The 19,519-nt window shown below is 42.5% G+C and overlaps 1 protein-coding gene and 1 pseudogene across 3 annotated transcripts in view; both read left to right on the forward strand.

Annotated features, from left to right (window-relative positions):
• The window catches only part of AGBL1 (AGBL carboxypeptidase 1), a 708,586-nt gene that overhangs the window by 335,996 nt on the left and 353,071 nt on the right, over positions 1-19,519 (forward strand). The gene's annotated exons all lie outside the window — the stretch shown is intronic.
• On the forward strand, positions 16,750-17,757 carry LOC113263809 (tubulin beta chain-like; annotated as a pseudogene).

Genomic DNA, 19,519 nt, shown 5'->3' on the forward strand with positions numbered 1-19,519 from the left:
GCTTCTCCATGTTAATGGTTTCCTCTTCAAGGCTTTCCCTCACTACCATTTTCAAAGGGCGGTGTACTTCAGAGCAGAATATGGAGGAAATTTTGGACCATTTCAAGGGTGATATAATGTGTTGAAGAGCGACCCCCCAAAAGATATACATATGTCTGTGATTGTGACCCTGAAATTGTGACCTTGTTTGGAAAGAGGGTTTTTGCAGATATAATTAAGTTCATAATCTCAGGAGTGACAGATTAACCTTGATTACTTGAATGGGCCCTAATCCGAAGACAAGTGTCCTTATAAGAGACAGAAGAGAAGATACATAGAAATGAAGGCCGTAGGAAGAGGGAGGCAGAGATTGCAGGGAGGAGCCACAGGCCAATGTCTGGAGTCACCAGAAGCATGAAGAGGCAAGGGGTCTTCCTGAGAGCCCCCCCTAGATTACGCCGCTCTGCCCACATCTTGATATTGGACTTGTGGCATCCAGAACTGTGACAGAATAAAGTTCCATTGTTCAAAGTCACCAGGATTGTGATGATTTGGTCTGGCAAGTATGGGAAATGAGTACAGGTAACTAGAATATATATCAGGGAGACACAGTGGCAAAGTCCATGGGTTTTGATGAATAAAAACCTTGGTTGAGGTGTAGTTTCTCATACTACTTAGTAGCTTACATAGCCTTAGGCAAAAATATTCTCTCTGATATCTGATTGGTTGGTCTGTTGATAGGTTGATTCATTAATTCATCATGTACTCAGTATTTTATCCAGTAAATACATAATGACTTCCTTCTGTGCTTCTGTGCTAGGCATTGTGGGAAGTAGATGCATTTCCTAACATTAAACCATTTTACATCTAGTGAAAAGAGACCAGCTATTATAGTGTTTGTTATATTTTCTTATATCTGATTATAAATATTTTAATCAAGAAAACGCTAATTAGAGAATGTTTAGAAAATATAGACAGGCAAAAATAAAGTAAAAGTAGCCTATTATTCTAGCCCCAAGGGATTAATCACAGTAAACATTTTAATAGATTTCCTTCCACCCATTTTTTAAAAGATTTTATTTCAGAAAAAGAAAAAGGGAGCACGTGCACACAGGTTGCGGGGGGAGGAACAGAGGGAGAAGCAGACTCCCCACTGAGCAGGGAGTCTGACGTGGGGCTTGATCCTAGAACTCTGGGATCATTACCTGAGCCAATTCTGGGATCACGACCTGAGCCGAAGGCAGACGCTTAACCGACTGAGCCACCCAGGCACACCGCCTTCCACCCATTTTATATACAGTTGTACTTTTATGCACATTTGAATAGTCTATCCTACTTTAACATCACATTGAGTATCTCCCCATAAGGTGAAATGTTACTTTAAAATATCATCACAATGGCTTTACAAAGTCCTTTGTAGAGAATACTGTTCCCTGATTGAGTAGCATTTCGATTTCACCCAAATTTCTTATGCACACAAATATACATTTGTGCTCTGGGCATTTGCTCTAGGACCTGAAGAAGGGGTGCCTGACCCAGCTTGGGAGGCATCCAGGAGGAACTGAATGTGATGATGATAGTGAGGTTCTCTTCACAAGGCCATTCTAAGTATCCAGTAAGGTCATCGAGACAAAAACTTCTTGTTTCACGTTTAGGAGGATTTCTCTCTCTCCCCTCATCCCCACCCTCTGTCTTTCTCTCTCCATCATCCGCTTTGATTTTTGATAAATAAAAATTAACGTTGAAAAAAAGCACAAACCCCCAAATTGCTTGTAGTTTCACTTCTGTGAGATAACCATGGTTAATATTTTGATGTATAAATTTTCATCATTTTGCACGTGTATTGTTCTGCTTGCCATTTTTTCTTTTTTTTTTATTTAAAAAACAGATCATGTAACCCACTTTGTATTAATCTGTTTTTTTCCTCATATCAAAACTCTTCTGAGATGCCATTTTTAATGCCTGTATTTATAAGTATTTTGTCGCAGGGATGGAAAATAATTTATCTGCCACTCTGCTGTCGTCAGAGTTTTAGTTACTTCTGTGAACGACGCTGTTGTTAGTCTTTGCCCACACCGTTCATTATAAGCTCAGGATTAATTCCCGTAATGGAACAGCTGGGTTGAGTCTCTTAACATTTTTCTTGCTTTTAATAAGTTGTACCAAATTGCCTTTGGAGAATTGTCCTGATTTGCACCTTTACTTGAAGTGTTTGAGAGTGCCTGTGTTCAGAGTATCTGTTCTGAAGGCCATAAGGAACAATACTAAGGCTAGGAATACTTACGTAACAGTGAGCTTTCTAGTCGGGTTAAAACCTAGTAAGAACACGAAGGGCTTTGAGCAATGTGCTAAGAATTTTGAACCTTATTCTAATGGCAAAAGTACTATTTGAGTGTTTTTGTTTTTCTTTTGTTTCTGCCGTTAAACCTGGTGACTATTTTCAATGGGTAGGATTTAACAGTCCAAAGGGAGGCAGTATTATCAAAGAAGAGGAAGGGAAAAAAAAGAGTGAAATATTTTCAGTGAAATGGAAATTGAGCATAACAGATGAAGGACAGAGAAAGAGCAAAGAAAAATTCATTCTCCTGTCTTGGTCTTTTGACATACAGGATGACCTCCTCCCCCTCCTCCTCCTCCTTCCTCCTTCCTTCTCCTTCTTTCTTCCTTCTCCTCCTTCTCCTTTTTCTTCTTTTTTAAAGATTTTATTAATGTATTTGAGAGAGAGAGAGAGAGAGCGAGCACAAGTCGGGGGGAGGTGCAGAGGGAGAGGGAAAAGCAGACGCCCCGCTGAGAAGGGAGCCTGACACAGGGCTTGATCCCAGGGTCCCGAGATCATGACCTGAGCTGAAGGCAGATACTTAACCAACTGAACCACCCTGGAGTCCCTAACATATGGGACTTCCTGATGGTTTCATGATGTTAATAACCACCATTTATTGAGTAACTATTATATGCTAGATGCTTTTTTCAGCTTTTATTGAATGTCCATACCAATTTGGGTTTTAAGCCACATTTTATGGATAAGGAGGGCAATGACTAGTCAGGTCATGTACCTTGTTCAAGATCATACAATTTGTAAATTATAGGGCTGGGAATGAAACTTACAGCAGTTGCTTCCAGATCCCATGCTCTTACTACTGCCCTACACTGGACATATGGGACTTCATGAGCAAGGACTTTTTTGGTTTTGTTATTAACTTCTATATCTGAGACCAAGGGCATCGTGGGCTTGGGTTGACATATGCAGTGAGTCCCAACACAGTTACCTGCCTTGCACATTATTTCCTTTAGATCCTGCCAGACTAGTATCTTAGAACTAGAGGGAACTTCAGTGGCCATCTTGTTCGGCATCTCCTGTATGGAAGTCCTCATTCACATCTAAGATGGATACCTTCTGCTTCAAAACTTTACTGTATTACACTTGAAGGACTCACTTCATATAGCTGAGGAGTGGAATGAAAGAGAAAAAGTCACGTTTGTTTCTAGAGAGGTTAACCCTTGAGTAGAAAAAGTGACGTATCGATAGTGCCAGAGATAAGTCCAAGAGTCCGCTGTGTTGTTTTCAGCCTTAACCGTCTTTCACAGCTTAGGAACTCTCGTGCTAGGGAGAGAGAAGAAATGTATTCCTGACCCATAACTGTGATGAGCTAACCTACTTTGGTAATATATTTATAATCCTTTTGAGCTCCTTGGAGGAAAGATGCAATATGAATATAAAATAATAACAGAGCCAACCTTCAAGCATTTTCTGAATGCCCAGGTGTGGTTTGAGGCTTAATGAATTTGTGTTAGTAAAATATTCTGAGATCTCAGTTGAAGGGAGCTAGAGAACACAAACGGCTATTAATTATTATTATTGTCGACTCCTGCCCAGAGTCATAGAGATGGATGGTCTCTGCCATTTTTTATCCCCACGAGAGCAGCTACAGGTGCCAGTCCAGTGTGCCATAAATGTCTAATCCCTTAGAAGGATTAACTCCACGTTGGTTGAAAAAAATAATGACTTCCCATAATCTATTCTGAATAAACTGCTCTGTCCCCCTCCTGTTCCATCTAGTGACTCTTGGTATCTCTAATGAAAATAAAGTGCTCTAAAACCCTGCCCGACCCTTTGTGTTTCACACTGGCTAGTGCTGCAAAGAAACTTTACAGATTTGTATATTTATGTAACAGCAGAAGAGGAAGAAGAGGGGAGGTGGTTTGGCTTTATGTGTGGCATCTTTTGCCTACTTTGTGTCATACTGGTAGCTCTTGCCACCCAGAACATCTATCCTAGGTCTTTCTACGGGCAGCCTCTGCCAGGATTTTTATCAATTACTGTATTTTAAATGGTCTTAACCGCTCCAACAGAAGCTTCAGGAGTCAAGCCAAAATATGCTTCCTCGGTTTCACGCTTGTCCCAAGGAGGAAGGGGGAAAGTTGGTGGTTGTTTAACTCTGCCCCAATCACTGTCTGTTGTCATCGGATGAGCAGCACAATGGAGAGATTTGGGCAGATGGAGTGGTTCAAGTACATCTCAAAAGTGATTACAGAAAAGTTTCATTGGTTTTTGAGATACAAACATTTAGCTGTTAAAATAAACAAACTTCTCCATCCCTACAATTATTGCTTGCCAATGCAGATGCAGCTCAGATGAATCCCAGCTCATCTTGAATGCGGCGCTGATGTCTCCAAATGAAGCTTTTTGCTATTTTAGCCAGAGAGGGAGCCGCTGGTATTCAGCTGAACGATCTTGTGACCATGTCCTCCCTGTTTTCCAGTGAAGTTTGAAGGACATTTCCAATCAGGTTAATGAGGACCTGCTGATTCAGGCCTGAAATGGTTGTTTACAACCCTCCACTTGTCTGTCCACGAAGAGCCCTTCTCTTTCATCTGCCAGCCAATCACAGCCTGCCAGTGTAACATCTGGCTTGAGCAGCTGCCAAGAGAGGAAGCACACTTTCTGTCCCCTCCAGCTAGTAGCAAGTGTGTGTAATTGAGAACCTGTAATTGCAAGAATGCACAGACCTAGGCAGGAACAGTGAGGAGGAGCTGAGACAGGAGACAAGGAAGCAGGGGCGCTGCCTTTGTGGGGCTTGGAAGGTGGTAAGAATCACACAGCGTGGGGCAGCCATTCCATTTCATCCGTGCTTCCGTAGAGAGGTTCTTGAAACACGTCCGACGACGCCGGTGCCACTTTTTAATTAGATGAAAGTAACAAACAAGCAACACACAAGAAAAAAAAAAAAAACAAGACAGAAAACAAAGAAAACACAAACAAGAAAACTTAATATGTTCTTATACTGAAAATGTAAAGGATCGTTTATGCGTCTGGGAGGTGTTTTTTTGAGCCTGTGACTAAGTCCCCCCTGAGCCCAAATTTATTCTTACAGAGGCACGTGGCGGGAGAGGATAGAAACTGGTTTGTCGCTTCCCTCTTCCCGTGCAAGCTCGCTCCCCTGGGCACACTGAAATGCTACCGCCTGAGCAGAAGATTCATTTCACAAGGACGGTCTATTAGCCATTTATTCCGTATCTTTTCAAGAAATTCCTAAGTTCTCCCCTCTTGGGGTCTGTTTGCTCTCCACGATTGTGCTCCTCACCCAGGCTGGTTGCTCTAAGGTGGCTCTGAAAACATGTTCAAAGCTCTGGGTGAAGCGAGGTAAGGAACCCTGAAGGTGACTGAGAAAGTCTGAAAAGTCTCCTCGATTTTTCCAGTTTGTCTTACCTTCTCTACAGCCCCCACCTCACTTAGGACCTCTGTTCTTGTGAGTTTCCACCTGCGGTTGGCTTGTGAAACAGTAGAGCAACTAACTTTGAACCTCAGTAATCTCTGAGAACCCCTCGCAAAGAGCAGAGCAGAGCACATGGGAGGCCAAGTCTGAGGCAATGGGCAAAGTGGACTGTGCCAAGTGTTACGATCAAAGCATCTTGAGCAAGGTGTTGGCTGACATATTGATGATCCTGTCAAACTTTTGCCCGGACCTGATGAGAGCATGCTTAGGACAAGCACAACAAAATAATATTGTTCTAGAAAATTGAGATTGCAGTTTAGCACTTCATGATATGTTGTTTTTAATATGGTGGTTACAGGGGAGTGTTAGGTCCTGTTATTCAACAAAGGTGTACTGAATCCCAGGGACTTGGATGGAGGATATAATGGGAGCAAGACAGACATAGTTTCCATGTAAATTAAAATAAGTGTTCCGAGTCAATAGTCGTGATTTCTGATGGAAAATAACTTCTCTCCCGGGAGGAGATACATGAGCTGACATGACAAGGATGGCAAAGAGGCAGTGATGATACACGTGCAGTCCAGTGGTGGGATGGCATAGCATGTTCAAAGGCCCTGTGGTGGGAAAAGAATGTGGTATGATTGAAGAACTAAAGAAGACAAGAGTGGCCCCCAAGAAGCAGGTGCCTTAGGTTGAGTTCCCTGGTGTAGCAGCCTCAGAGAGAGAGAGAGAGAAAGAGAGAGAGAGAGAGATCTGTGGGCAGGAAGTTTCCCGGTGAGTGTGCTGAGCACCAACACGCAAGGAATAGGCAGAGGGCAGAATGGGCTGCAAGGCAGTAGCAACAGAGGCCTTATGTGTTTCCTTAGATTGTTCTGCAACTGGGACGCTTTTCAGAGCCCCGAGGCGAGGGGGCCCAACCTTTCCGTTCCCAGATAGAAGATCTTGTACGTTATGCCCAGGGAAGAGATGTGACCAAGGATAGGGCAGATTTGGGGGCTGAAAGAAGTAATTCTCAGAGGAAAACTCAGCTTCGAGCTATACAGGCTTTTTGGGGGAAAGGTTCACTTACCTGTGCATACTGGCTAAAGGCATCTCCCCACAATCCTCAGTCTGCGTCTCCGGTGCTCTTGTAAAACTACCTTGAGTGGTTATTGCATTCTCTACTCTAAATGTGGAAGAAGAATTAATTTTGAATGGATGAATCTGTACCTCTCATGAAAATTAAATACAGTTGAATATGTATCAAGAGTTGGCAAATGGTGGCCCACGGGCTAAATGTGACCTGCTCCGTGTGTCTTCAAGTCACTCCTTTTGTAAAATCTTTCCTAACTCACCCAGTTCTTCTGTCTCCCACTGAGGTAGAAGTCATTCTTCCCTACTTGTGCTTTGTTAATCACATCACCATACTTGTTGTCACATTTTACTATAAGCATGTATAAGTTTGCCTCGTTCGCAGGGCGGTGAGATGTTGCAGACACGGACTGTGTCCATTCAGTCCATTCAGCTCTGGAACCTGAGCACCCAGCCCAGTCCATTTCCCACGGTAGGCACAAGACAGCTGTTTGCTGCATGAATGAAAGAGATAAATGTAATAAATAGCCTTGGTACGAGGGAAGAACTTGAGGAGAGCTGTGAGAATACCATTTAACATTATTCAGAGTCTTTTATTTTAACTTTGTTTTCTCAACATTGTTCCTATTAGTAAGACATTGGTCAATGCAATTAATATCCATGTCCCTTTGGGATTCAAATGTTCTTTCTCCCTCCTTCTGCCTCCTTGCTTGTAGAGACCTGGATCTCAACTACGCCTGTCTCTATTTACCCCAGTCCTGCCAATGCCTTTATTCACCTTGGATCTCTGCAACGCTGGTTCCTGGTGACCTTTGACAGTATCTTTACCTAGTGGCCTAGTTTCCAGCTGGAGTCTTAAATGACAATCCTCCCTGCCTAGCTTTCCATATTCTTGTCTTTGCATGGCCTGCTAGAAGTTTATCATGTCATGTTAAGCCATAGGACTCACATGGTGCTCCTCTGCCCTTTCCTGGAATTGGCCAGGATCAGTAGTCACCCAGCACTCTGCAGTTTTAACCATCCTACCAGCCCTCGGGCCTGCCAGCTCTGCTTAGCTCTGATCTGCAGTCTTCCCTGCCCTTCTAGAACTGGCACCCAGAAGGCATTCTGTAAGCAGAAATGAGAGAGTGGGGAGGTCACATCGCCAGGGTATGGCTACCCGGTACAACATATTTCCAGGCGCAAGTTCAGTCTGCCTGAAATATTCTCCCTTCCTAGTGCAGCTCTTTGCTTGAAAAAGGAGTTTCTTTCCTCCAAAGGCAGGTTCTCCCCAGCGCTGTGACAGCTGAAGTGAAGCCCCAACCCTGGGTGCTGACAGTGCAGTGGAGCCTCGTGCCAGTGAACAGCATGATGGCGGGCATCATAATGAACAGTGATGTGGCATTCTAGGCTCATCATGAACATTTTGTACCATGCTGGATCAAAGCAGAATATGCATCTCATAAAGACACTTGTTAGAAACCCAGGTGTCTTTAGTGATGAGATGAGCTCAACATTGGTCAAGTCCCCCTGGTTTTTTAAAATGGCTGAAATCCAAGGGGAGCTGAAGGCTCAGTGGGCAAGAAGACATCGTGTCAGATAGCAAGGCTAATACATTTGGGTAGCCCCTTGATCTCAGCTCTAAAGGACCCAACTGCAAGATTGATACTATTTTTCCTACAGTGGTCCAAGGACTTATCCAACAACACTGCCCCCAGTGTTGAATGTTGTGTTTATTCCTTGTCTAAATAGCCAAACTTACTTATTTGGAATTAAGTCCCTGACCTGGTGACCCCTGGGAAGTGGAGAAAACCAGAAGCCAGCCGATGGCATGGCGGGTGTTGGACCCGAATAATCCTTGAGAGAACACTGGTTTGCGGGGCACGTCTGTTTCATGTAAAGAGTTCTCAAAGGTGTCCGAATGGGTTTCAAGTCCCCTCCTTTGCCTTCTTCCCCATGGGTGGGTTTCACCTGGTTGAAGCAAAGAGCGAGAACACAAAACATCTTTAACTAATCCTGAGCTTTTTTGTTCACTCCCCAATTGGGTTTCCGGTCATATTGGCCCACAATTTTAGTTGTGGTGTTTCAGCTAAACAACAGCTGGGAGTTGACAGCCAGCCAGCTGCAGCCTGCTAGAGCAAACACTTGAGCTCCTAAATGTATAAAAATGATAAAATGACTAGACATATAGGTTTCTAATTGCAGCCAGGATTCTGCAGCTGGGAAGTCACCAGAAGATATATATTCTGTGTTGTAATCCAGCAGTCATGCGCTCCACCCCAACTGAAGAGCTCTTCCCTTTCCCCCACCCCCAAGATTGCTGCCAAAACGCGAAGTCCATTTCCAGCCTGCAAATGATGTTCACTTCTATTAAGGGGCTGACCCAGCTCCAGACTTGTAAATCCAGCCAAAGATTGAGCCAGGGAGATGGAGCAGTTGAAGTTCGAGGGGGACATGATGTCAGAAATAAGACTCAGATGCGGGCCTCAGGTGAGATTCGTGGGGGGTCACAAAGGCAGCCCCCCAGTCCAGCACCTCCTGGAACACCGTCCACGAAGTGCAGAGTAGAGCCTCTTGTTTCCTCTCGTCAACCTTCCCACCCTCCTCTTCACTCCCCTCCCTCCCTCCTATCTTTTCCCCTATTCCTCTTATCTCTAGATGCGTTTCTCCTTCCCTCACACAACCGGACAACTCATCATCCTTCTCTGCTGGGCCCGTTCCAGCAGTGGGGGGACGTTCATCTTACTTGAATGTCTCTCCCAAGCGTGGAGAGGGCTTTCTTCTTCCTTTGTAGCAGACATTTCCCTGACATCAAATATTCATCCTTCCGCCTCTATATAGTTAATCTTCCAAGCATTTGTTCTTGATTTGGGGGGGAAGCACATGACCAAACTTATGTAGTTCTTTTTCTTCTGCTTGAAATTTGGCTTGCACGACTGTCATTTCACAGTGGATTTTAAAAAGCTGAGCACTTTCTTTGTTCTCTCATTCCCTGGAGGACTGATCTTCAGCCTGTTGGACTAACTAGTCTTAATAGCTGAAGGACCAGCAGGGCCGGGGGAGGAGGATGTGTGACAAAGGAGACCAAGCAGGACAGTACCTCTGGAAGAGTGGAAAGCATTCTCTGGCTATGTCACTGGGCCTACAGCACTACACTGCTCTGGTTTTTTGCTCTTTTGTGCTAGAACAAAAATCCTTAATCGAAGGAGCCTTTTTTGGTGTGTGTTCTTCAGGGTCAAGCCCAGAACCTGACCTCTAACACACACGTAAAAATAATGCTTATCAATGAACAGTGAATGAATGAACTCCAGTCAAATCTGGTTGGATCTGTTTGTGCTAATAGTAATGCCCTACATTTGTAAGATTTTCCAAAATGTTTCCACATATATCATTTTACTTGATGTGACTATTAGTGAGTTGTCACTTTTTTCCTACACTTTCATGAATGCGCCAGAAAGCACAAAAATAAGCAAGTGCTTTGAAGGAGAGAATTTAACGCGAAGGAGCAATGGCATGGATGATCCGGATGTGTCACGTAACTGGCCTGTTGTGGTTTTAGATCACAGTCAGCAGATCGTGGCCCGTGAGCCAAGTCCGGCCTGCAGGTCATTTTTGTAAATAAAGTTTTATCAGAACACAGACATGCTCATTCATTCTGTAATGTCTGTGGCTGTTTTCTCCCTACAATGGCCGAGTTGAGTAGTTGTAAGTGCTGGTCAGGCCCACAAGGCCCAAGATATTTACTGTTCAGTCCTTGATAGAAAAGATGTGTTGGCCTCTGGTCTAGATTTTACTAATAGCAGGTGCATGTGTCATGTTTAAGGATGTCAAAGAAGGTGGGGAAATCCTATCTGCCTTTGGAGCTCCTCTTGATCATTGGGTGTGTTTTCTTTTTCTTTTCTTTTTTTTAAAAAAGATTTGATTTATTTTTGCGAGAGAGAGAGAGAGAGAGAGAGAAATGGAGCATAAGCGGTGGGGGGAGGGGCAGAGGGAGAAGCAGACTCCCTGGTGAGGAGGGAGCAGGATGCAGGACTGGATCCCAGGACCCTGGGATCCTGACCTGAGCCAAAGGCAAACACTTAACCTACTGAGCCACCCAGGTGCCCTGGGTGGTATTTTCTGATCAATGATCTACATAGTACACTTAAAAAGAAAGTTTAGAGAGTAAGCATGGGGAAAATAAATAAAAACAACACAAAAACAACCCCTTCAGTCATCACATGGATGGAGGTTCGCTAGAGTACCCCGGGCTTTCCTCTCCAGTTTGTTGTGATATCTCGAAAGGCTCAGCGTGAAGCACTCCCAAGAGCCCATTGTTCCACAAGGCATCTGTGACATCATGCAGCCTCCCTCCTTATCTCATACTTTCTGTTATCTTTACACTTGAGAAGTCACTCCAGATGCAGTAATTAGGTCTGGGTGCCTTTCATCATCTGTGGAGTGGGTGCAGGCTGCCTTCGCTCTGAGAACTTAATTTTTTCCCCAAAGGAATCCTGAGTAGAGCGAACGTATGGGACCTCTCACACCTGTAGGCATTTTAGTAATTTCCTCTGATGAATCCATTTGTAACCCTCTGCTCAGTTATACCAACGGGTTCCTCTTCTTTTATTTCTCTTACAGCCTCTGAAAGATTTTGCCTTTCGCAGGCCCAGGAAGTCCTGCGATATCGTGAGATACCTGGTTAGCTGTGGGGAAATTTTGCATTTGGATGACTTTTTAACTTGGATAAGTTGGGGTGGATTTTTCTACAGGCCGATGCTTTTTATTTATCTGCATGACAGCACCAGCATCCTAGAACAAGTCCAGTTCCAGGATTTTCAGTTTGCCTCTTTATCTTGGTGACTGTCATTTAGCCTTACTGGTTTTATCAGTGGGTTATAGGTAAGGAAACTGATTGCAAACTAGTTAAGTGACTTCCAGATTAGATTGAAATTCTGCAAGTAAAAAGAATATTGAAATATCCTGTGTCATGGAGGCATCTGCTGTGTTAAAATAGCATAGACTTTGGGATAAGAGGATGTGCGTTCAAGCCACATCTCCACCACCTGTAAGCTCCAGGACTGTGGTTGATTTGCTCTGTAACTTCTCTGTGCCTCAGTTTCCTCTTCTGTGAGATCTGGATGATCACAATATCATCACCCTCGCCGAATTCAACTCCATTCTGTTCATTTTGACAAAATTCTCCCAAGCATGTACTTTCTCTAGGCTCTTTGTCCAGCAGCATGGTTATACAAAAATGTGATTTTTTTTTTTCTCCTTCAGAGTTTGCGCCGTGCTGAGGAGTCAGATACAGAGAAAGATGGTTTCATTATGATTTGGTACAGATCCTATGGAATACGATCTGGGTTGTATAGGGACATGGGAGAAGGACGGTTTGCTCAGAGTGTCCAGGGAAACTTCCTCTGAGACATGATACCTGAACAGTGATTGGTTTAGTGTCATCAAGCTAAGAAGAGGAGTATTCGGGGAGGAAGGAGCTTGAGGGAAGCATATTGAGAGGTGTGGAGGGGACCCAGGGAAGAAGACAGACCGGCAGAATGTGAGTGGTGAAGGAGAACGAGAAACCCGGGATGACTGGAACACCCAAAGGACAATGGCGTCATTTACGGAGCAGGTGATCTTTTGTCAGGGGGAGTCTTGTGGCCCCTTGAGAAACAGAAAAGAGTGCCTTGAACCCACCTTCCTTACTTGTGGAAGTTTTAAAGTCTCTTGATACTTTCAAGATTTCATGAGGCTTAAGTTCTCATGATCTCCTGAGTCTGTACACTTTCTTCTGTAATGCCGTGGGTTTCTACACAATATTTATCCACATGTGAAACTGTTCCATTCACTTGTTGCTGCAAATCACTCAGAGAAACATTCCTGAACACTGTAGATTCAACCCAAGGGCTTGTGGACAGATGGTGGTCACCATGGGTACCAGGAAAGAAAGTTTTCCAGATTATTTCCTTTACAGCCTTGTGCTCAAAACCTCCCTTGGCCTTTGTCCCCTCCTGCATTTGGTCTCCTAGGAACCCTTGACTCTCCTCTTTACTCATTCTTTCACACTCTCTTGTTTTCTCCTCCTCTCCCCTCTTTCTCTGGAGCCACAAACCACCCCCAAAGCCTCCCCACTCTCAGCAGTTGCTCCTTATTCTCTGAACCTTTGCTGTTCACTGGCAACCTGGCTCTTGAGACTTTGAGACAGGAGGTGAGTCAGGGGAAGCATCACCTTTTACTCTGTTTATTAAGGTTTTCCTTTGGAAGATAGTTCAGGTTCAAGTGTACTCTCTGGTTTTACTCCTCTTAGGAGATGCTTCTCAGAAGCAGAAGTTTTGTAGGTCATCCTGTCCTTTCCCTAATGTTCATATTTAAAGAAAGGTGATTGTTGAGTATTATTCTCCCCTCTTCACTGACTGTTTCCATGTTGACTTTATAGGTCCTGCAGGATAATGTCTCAGTTTTGGGCTGAGGAGCTCAGTTTGTCCTAGTGGGCTGTCCTAGAGAGGATGAGACTGTGTGTCTAATCCCCAGGCTAGGTAGTCACACAATTAAAAAATCCCAGTTCCATTGCTACAGCCTGTGCCTTCATTCTGCTAGCTTCCCCAAAGGTCTATGCCATTGATCACAAAATTAAACAGGTGTGAATGACCCTGAAAAATCTATCACCGCCATGGGAATGTCAGCCTACTCTTACATCAGCGCATTCATTGGCCATGAAAATCTTTCTTTAGCTAGCACTAGGGTTTTGCCTGATTTTTATGACTGGGATAATAGGGCCAGGACCCTTTTGCTTGTGACAAAAACTCATGAAAACTAGCTTAAGTCAAAAAGAGAATCGATGCTCATTTATCAGAAAAATACAAGGGGACAATGGACTTCCTCTCCTCCCTGCATTCCTCCCTTTAAACCTGTCCATTCTCTTTTTCCTGGTTAGGCTTCCCAGATAACAGAGATGATCACCAGAAGATCATCTGCTCAACTATTCATAGCTTTTCGGTACTCATGGTTTCTAGATAGGGTTCCTCTTCCTTGACAAGTTTAGCAGCAGTCCTGGGAGAGCCTTTGACTGGCACAGTTTGAGTCATGTGCATATCCAAGAACCATTGAGTGGGTGTGAAGGAATGTGGCACTCTGATTGGCCAGATCTGGGTCATATGGTCAGCCCTGTAAACATGAAATGAGCCTCTCCTGAAGCATTGGGATTGAGCATGAAGAATACTGACTCACCCAACACATGCTGGATTTATGCTTCTAATCCCAATGAATAGGATCCAGTCCTGGTAGAGTGGGGTCCAGTCCTCACACCCTGCTCAGCTCTGTCAACTCTTAGGCACTGGATCCTGATCCATACCCAAGTTATTGATTGGGATGCAGTAGTGAGACTGCCTATGGTTAGTGTAGTGCCATAACTACCTGTGGATACACATCAACAGTGCATGGCTGTTGTTATAGTATCTAACTGTCCTCATATATATGGAAAGAAGGGTAGTTCTAAATAGAAGTATTAACATATGTATATTAGCATATATAGTCTTTATATATAAAATACTATATTTTATGAAAGTAGATATGCACATATATAGTCTTTACTTGGGAGCACTGATCTTTGAAAAATAATTCTCAATAATTCCCATTTCATAACAGTTATACCAGGAGCCATTATTACTCATGTATTTATTTTGTTTATAAAATAATTCACACATACTCTAATGCAGAGAATAATGTGAAGAATACACTTACAACTAGTGCTAATACTTGCCAAATTGTAATGCTTTTACATATTTGTTTGAGGTTTGTTTTTAAATAAAGAAATAAGATAAGGGTTGAAGCCTCCTTGTATCCATTCAAAATCCAATTTCCATCCCTTCCTCTCCAAGATTACAAATATACTGAGCTGGTGTTAGTCATTCATATCTCTCTATCCATTTCTCTATCTGCTTCTGCTTTTGAATTTTCTCTTTGCTTTTTTTGGTAAATTTTTCTATGTCTGTATATGACTAACTGACAATGTTTTTATAGAAAATGTTAAGTTCTCCATTAATTAAAAGTAAACACACATACACACTACCACTACCACCGCCCAGAAAAACATCCTAAAATTAACAACAACAAAAAATCCTCAAATGTAACTTTTTCAGGTTGATCTACCAGCTTTTGTGAGATGTTTGTAAAAAAAAGAAAGAAAAGAAAAGAAACAAAAAACTCCCACTATGATTGTGATCTTGTCAATTTCTGCTTGTAATTATTTTTGCTTTTGTGTTTTGAAGTGATGTTGCTAGGGATATACATATTCATGGTTTTTGAGAGTTTCTAGTGCATTGTTCCTTTGAGGGTTATATTTTGTCTCCCTTTATTCTGATTAATGATTTTGCTGTGAAGATTTTTTCCATGTAGTAGTAATTGTTAGAGGTTTGTTTATTACTCAGTTTTCTCTTATTTTGTGTTTGCTGATCATCTCTCTTTTCCCGTTTTTATTATTTTTAATTCTTTTTTGGTGTGTATTCCATTCATCTTCTTTCTTTGGATTTACTCCATTTTTTTCCTTTTTGATCCTTGATTTGAAGAAATTCATTTTATGATATTTATCATTTACAGTATAAATTTGATAAGCATTATTTCCTTACATTTCTACCTATTTTGTGATTTCCAACATTATTTCTTTAAACCCATGGATTGATTAAATTCTGTCTTTAGGGATCTGATGGTGGTAGAGGTGGTTATTATTATTAAAATAATTGTTCTTATAGACTTTGAGGTAATGCTTGATTTCTAATTCAGTCCCATTGCGATCAGGGCACCTGGGCTATATGGGAATCGTTGTTTAATATTTATTGAATCTTCTTTATGACATATATGGTACCAGACAAATTTTTATGAAGGTTTGATATATGGCATAAGGATGGACATATTCTCTGTTGGGAGCAGAATTATTTAAGATCAAGCTTTTCAATTGCATTATTTAAAGTTTTATTTTTTCTTTTATTTTTTTTCTATTTGATTTATCTGTTTCTAAAGGAAGTTTATTAAAAATATCCCAATATTATTTGTCCGTGGAACTATTTTACCTTGTCTCATGTTTTTGTCTTAAATTTAATTTCCCCCAATAGTAGTATGGCTAAGTCAGAAATATGTCTAGTGAATCTTTTTTTTCCCCCCAAAGATGTGTTTTCAACCTTTCTCTGGTAATTTAAGTATTCTTCTTCTAAGTAGTATGTAGCCAAGGTGTTTGTTTGGTTTTAGAAAATCCAATAAATAGTAGCGTCTTTTAAAAGATTACTTAATTTTATGTTTACTGTAAGTGCTGACCTATTTGGATTAATTTCTTTCATCGTGTATTGTGCTATTTATTTAACATAATTTTTTCTTTGCTTACTTTTTTTAACCCCACCATTTCTACCTCTGTTGGTTTATAGATTTTTAAAAATTCCTTTGTTTTTCCCCCTCTGCCAGATTGGAAGTTACTAATTATTTTTTTTTACTATTTTTAAAAAGTTTTCCTTAATTAAAAAATATTGAAGTATAATATATATACAGAAAATTGCACACAACAAAAGTGAATTTATCACAAATTGAACATTCATGTACCTCACATACAAGAAATAAAACATTGTTAGGGTTCCTGGGTGGCTCAGTTGATTAAGCTTTGGACTCTTGATTTCAGCTCAGGTCATGATCTCGGGGTCCTGGGTGGAGCCCCAGGTGGGGTTGTGACCTCAGGGTGGAGTCTGCTTGAGATTCTCTCTCTCCCTCTGCCCTCCCTAAAATAAATAAATAAATAAACTCTTTAAAAAAGAAATAAAACATTGCCAATATTTCAGAAGAACAAAGAATTAGTGTATTTTAAAAATAAATATTTAAAGTTAAGTTCCACTCTCAGAAGCTTCCTGCTCCTATGTTCAAACCCGGCCTCCGGGACATGTCCCCATCCTTCCAGCCTGTGACTAGCAGCATAGAAAAGAAGAATTATGTATCATTTTATTGCCCTATACACACCTTGAGGCGAACAAAAAATTAAATTTTAACCATGCGGCAAATCTTGCTCATGCAGGCAGGTCAGTGTGGCAACCAGATCCGTGCCAAGTTCTGGGAGGTAATCAGTGATGAGCATGGCATCCACCCCCCTGGAACCTATGATGACCTGCAGCTGGACCACATCTCCATGTATTATAATGAAGCCACAGGTGGCAGATTTGTTCCTCATGCTGCCTTGATGGATGTAGAACCTGGGGCGATGGACTCTGTTCATTCAGGTCCTTTTGGCTAGATATGGAGTCCAGACAGCCTGGTTTTTGGTAAGTCTGGGGCAGGCCAAGGGTTGCTCTGTAGAGTTGCCAAGCTGGTTGACTCGGTCCGGGATGTGGTACAGAAGGAGGCAGGGCAGACAGCCCTGACTGCCTACAGGGCTTCCAGTGGAGCCGCTTGCTGGGTGGGGACATAGGCTCCAGAGGGCACCTTGCTCATCAGCAAGACCGCTTCATGAACACCCTCACCAGAGTGCTGGACACTGTGGCTGAACCCTACGACCACCCTCTCTGTTCATCAGATGGTAGAGAACACGGATGAGATCCACTGCATTGATAACTGAGCCCTTGAGGACTTCTGCTTACACACCCTTAAGCTGACCACACCCCCTGCAGGGACCTGAACCACCTGGTCTCAGCCACCGTGTGCACTGTCACCACCTGCCTCTGTTTCCTGGTCAGCTCAGCACTGGCTTCCACAAGCCAGCATTCAAGTTGGTGCCCTGCCTGCATCTCCACCTTTTCACTCCTGGCTTTGCCGCTCTGACCAGCCATGGGAGCCAGCGGTGTGGGGCCCTCACTGTGCCCAAATTCACCTGGCAAGTCTTTGATGCCAAGAACACGATGCCTGCCAGTTCACGGCCATGTTCTAGCACAAGGCCTTCCTCAGCTGGTACGCAGGTGAGGGCATGGACCAGATGGAGTTCCCCGAAGCTGAGAGCAGCGGGAATGACCTTGTCTCTTAGTACCAGCAGTACCAGGATGCCACCGCAGAAGAAGAGGAGGCCTAAGGCAGAGCACCATCACCTCAGGCTTCTCAGCTCCCCAGGTGTCTTCCTCAACTGTCCCTTTCTTGTCCCTTAGAATTTGCATTTTCCACCTCTTTTGCTTTTGTTCTCATTTTTTTTTTTTCCTTCTTCCTTTTTTGGAGTAGAGGGCTGTAGAACAGTGCCCAGCACACAATAGACACTCGGTAAATATTTATTGTTCATTTAATGTCTCCTCTCTTCCACTCTGGGAAACCTAGATTTCTGCCCTTCTGGGTGACCCTGTATTTCCTTTTGGTGCCCCCTTCTCCCATCTGCACATTTGATATTACCCTTGGTTTTTAAGATAATTCTCCAGGAAGCTGGGTCTCATCAGATCCCCTTTAGAACCATGCACTGATAACCCAGTAGACGGCCACCATCCTAAGCCCATGTGGTAGCCCAGGAGAAAGGAAACCAAGCTACCTCATAGCAGGTAGAGATACCTATAAGGAAGGGGCAGAGTTTTCCATTCTAGAGCAGGAAAGGGGGATCCGGGCTATTGAAGTCCTAATTTCCAGGTGTTTCCCTGCTCCTCTCTCAGCTTTAGGAGAGGTGCTAACAGTATTATCTCCATTTTTAGTCTCTTTCCAAGCTCTGTTCTGAGCTGTTTCCTTTTCAGGGGTCTGCCCCACTCTGTTGAGTATGATCCTTGCCTCTCCTACTTTACCTTCTTCACATGTTGGATTCCTTCCTTTTCTCCTGGTCAGAGAGGGGGACCAAGAGGAAGAGGAGACTGGCCTTGGTCCCAAAACCCCCGGAAATTCCCATTCCTACCTTTTCTTAATAAAAACCCAGCCCTGCTGTATATATATGGAAAAGTGTGTACTGCCACCTAAATATTTGAGTCATTCCTCCAGGGAGGGGACAAGGAGACCCTTCGTCTTTTGGCAATATCTCATCTCTTCCTTTTGCTATTCCCTTCCTCTCCCCACCCTTGGTTTTGTCCTGTCCTACACTTCACATTTCTATTTTAGGTTGAACTAGCTTTTTTTTCATATTGAAATGATGACGTTGCCCCAAGAGCCAAAAATACATGAGAGTTGGAAAAAAAAAATAAAGTTAATTAAGTTCCGTAAATTAGCTAAAGTTATACAGTATCTCTGTACTTTCCCACATGAGATGAGGACTTGAACAAACCTAACTCATCATTAAACACTGTTTCTCACCTTCTTTAATGTTGTTTTTAACTTTCATTTTACTTACTTGAAGCAAACAAAGTCAATTATTTTATATTCTTCTGTTACATAAATTTACCCAATTGCATCTCACTTCCTCTCTGTGTGCTGTTGTTGCTTCTTCCTAAAGTACATCCTGTAGTAGTTTTTTCAATACTGATTTATGAGAAGGAAACTCTAAACTTCATGTCTGAAAATATCTTTATTTCATCTCACCTGAATGACTTTTCATCCTGACATAAAATTCCAATTTGACAATTAAGAGTTGTCAAACTGGACCATCAATACTTTGAATTTTTTTTTCTGTTGTCTTCAGGTATTTATCATTAATAATGTTAAATCTACACACAATATAATTGACGTCTATTTGAAAGAAATTTGTCTTTTCTATTTGATAGTTTTCAAGAATGTTTCTTTCAATTTTCACTATAGTGTGTCCTCCTATTTTCAGTGTGGCATCTCACCTATCTCCCATCTGTCTCAATGATCCCTGGTTCTCTATGGTTCTACCATTTGAGAATAAATCTTCAGTCTTCTGATATGGAAGGGAATTGAAAGGTTGCTTAGTC

This window comes from Ursus arctos, unplaced genomic scaffold, assembly GCF_023065955.2.
Source record: "Ursus arctos isolate Adak ecotype North America unplaced genomic scaffold, UrsArc2.0 scaffold_28, whole genome shotgun sequence".
NCBI classification, from domain to species: Eukaryota; Metazoa; Chordata; class Mammalia; order Carnivora; family Ursidae; genus Ursus; species Ursus arctos.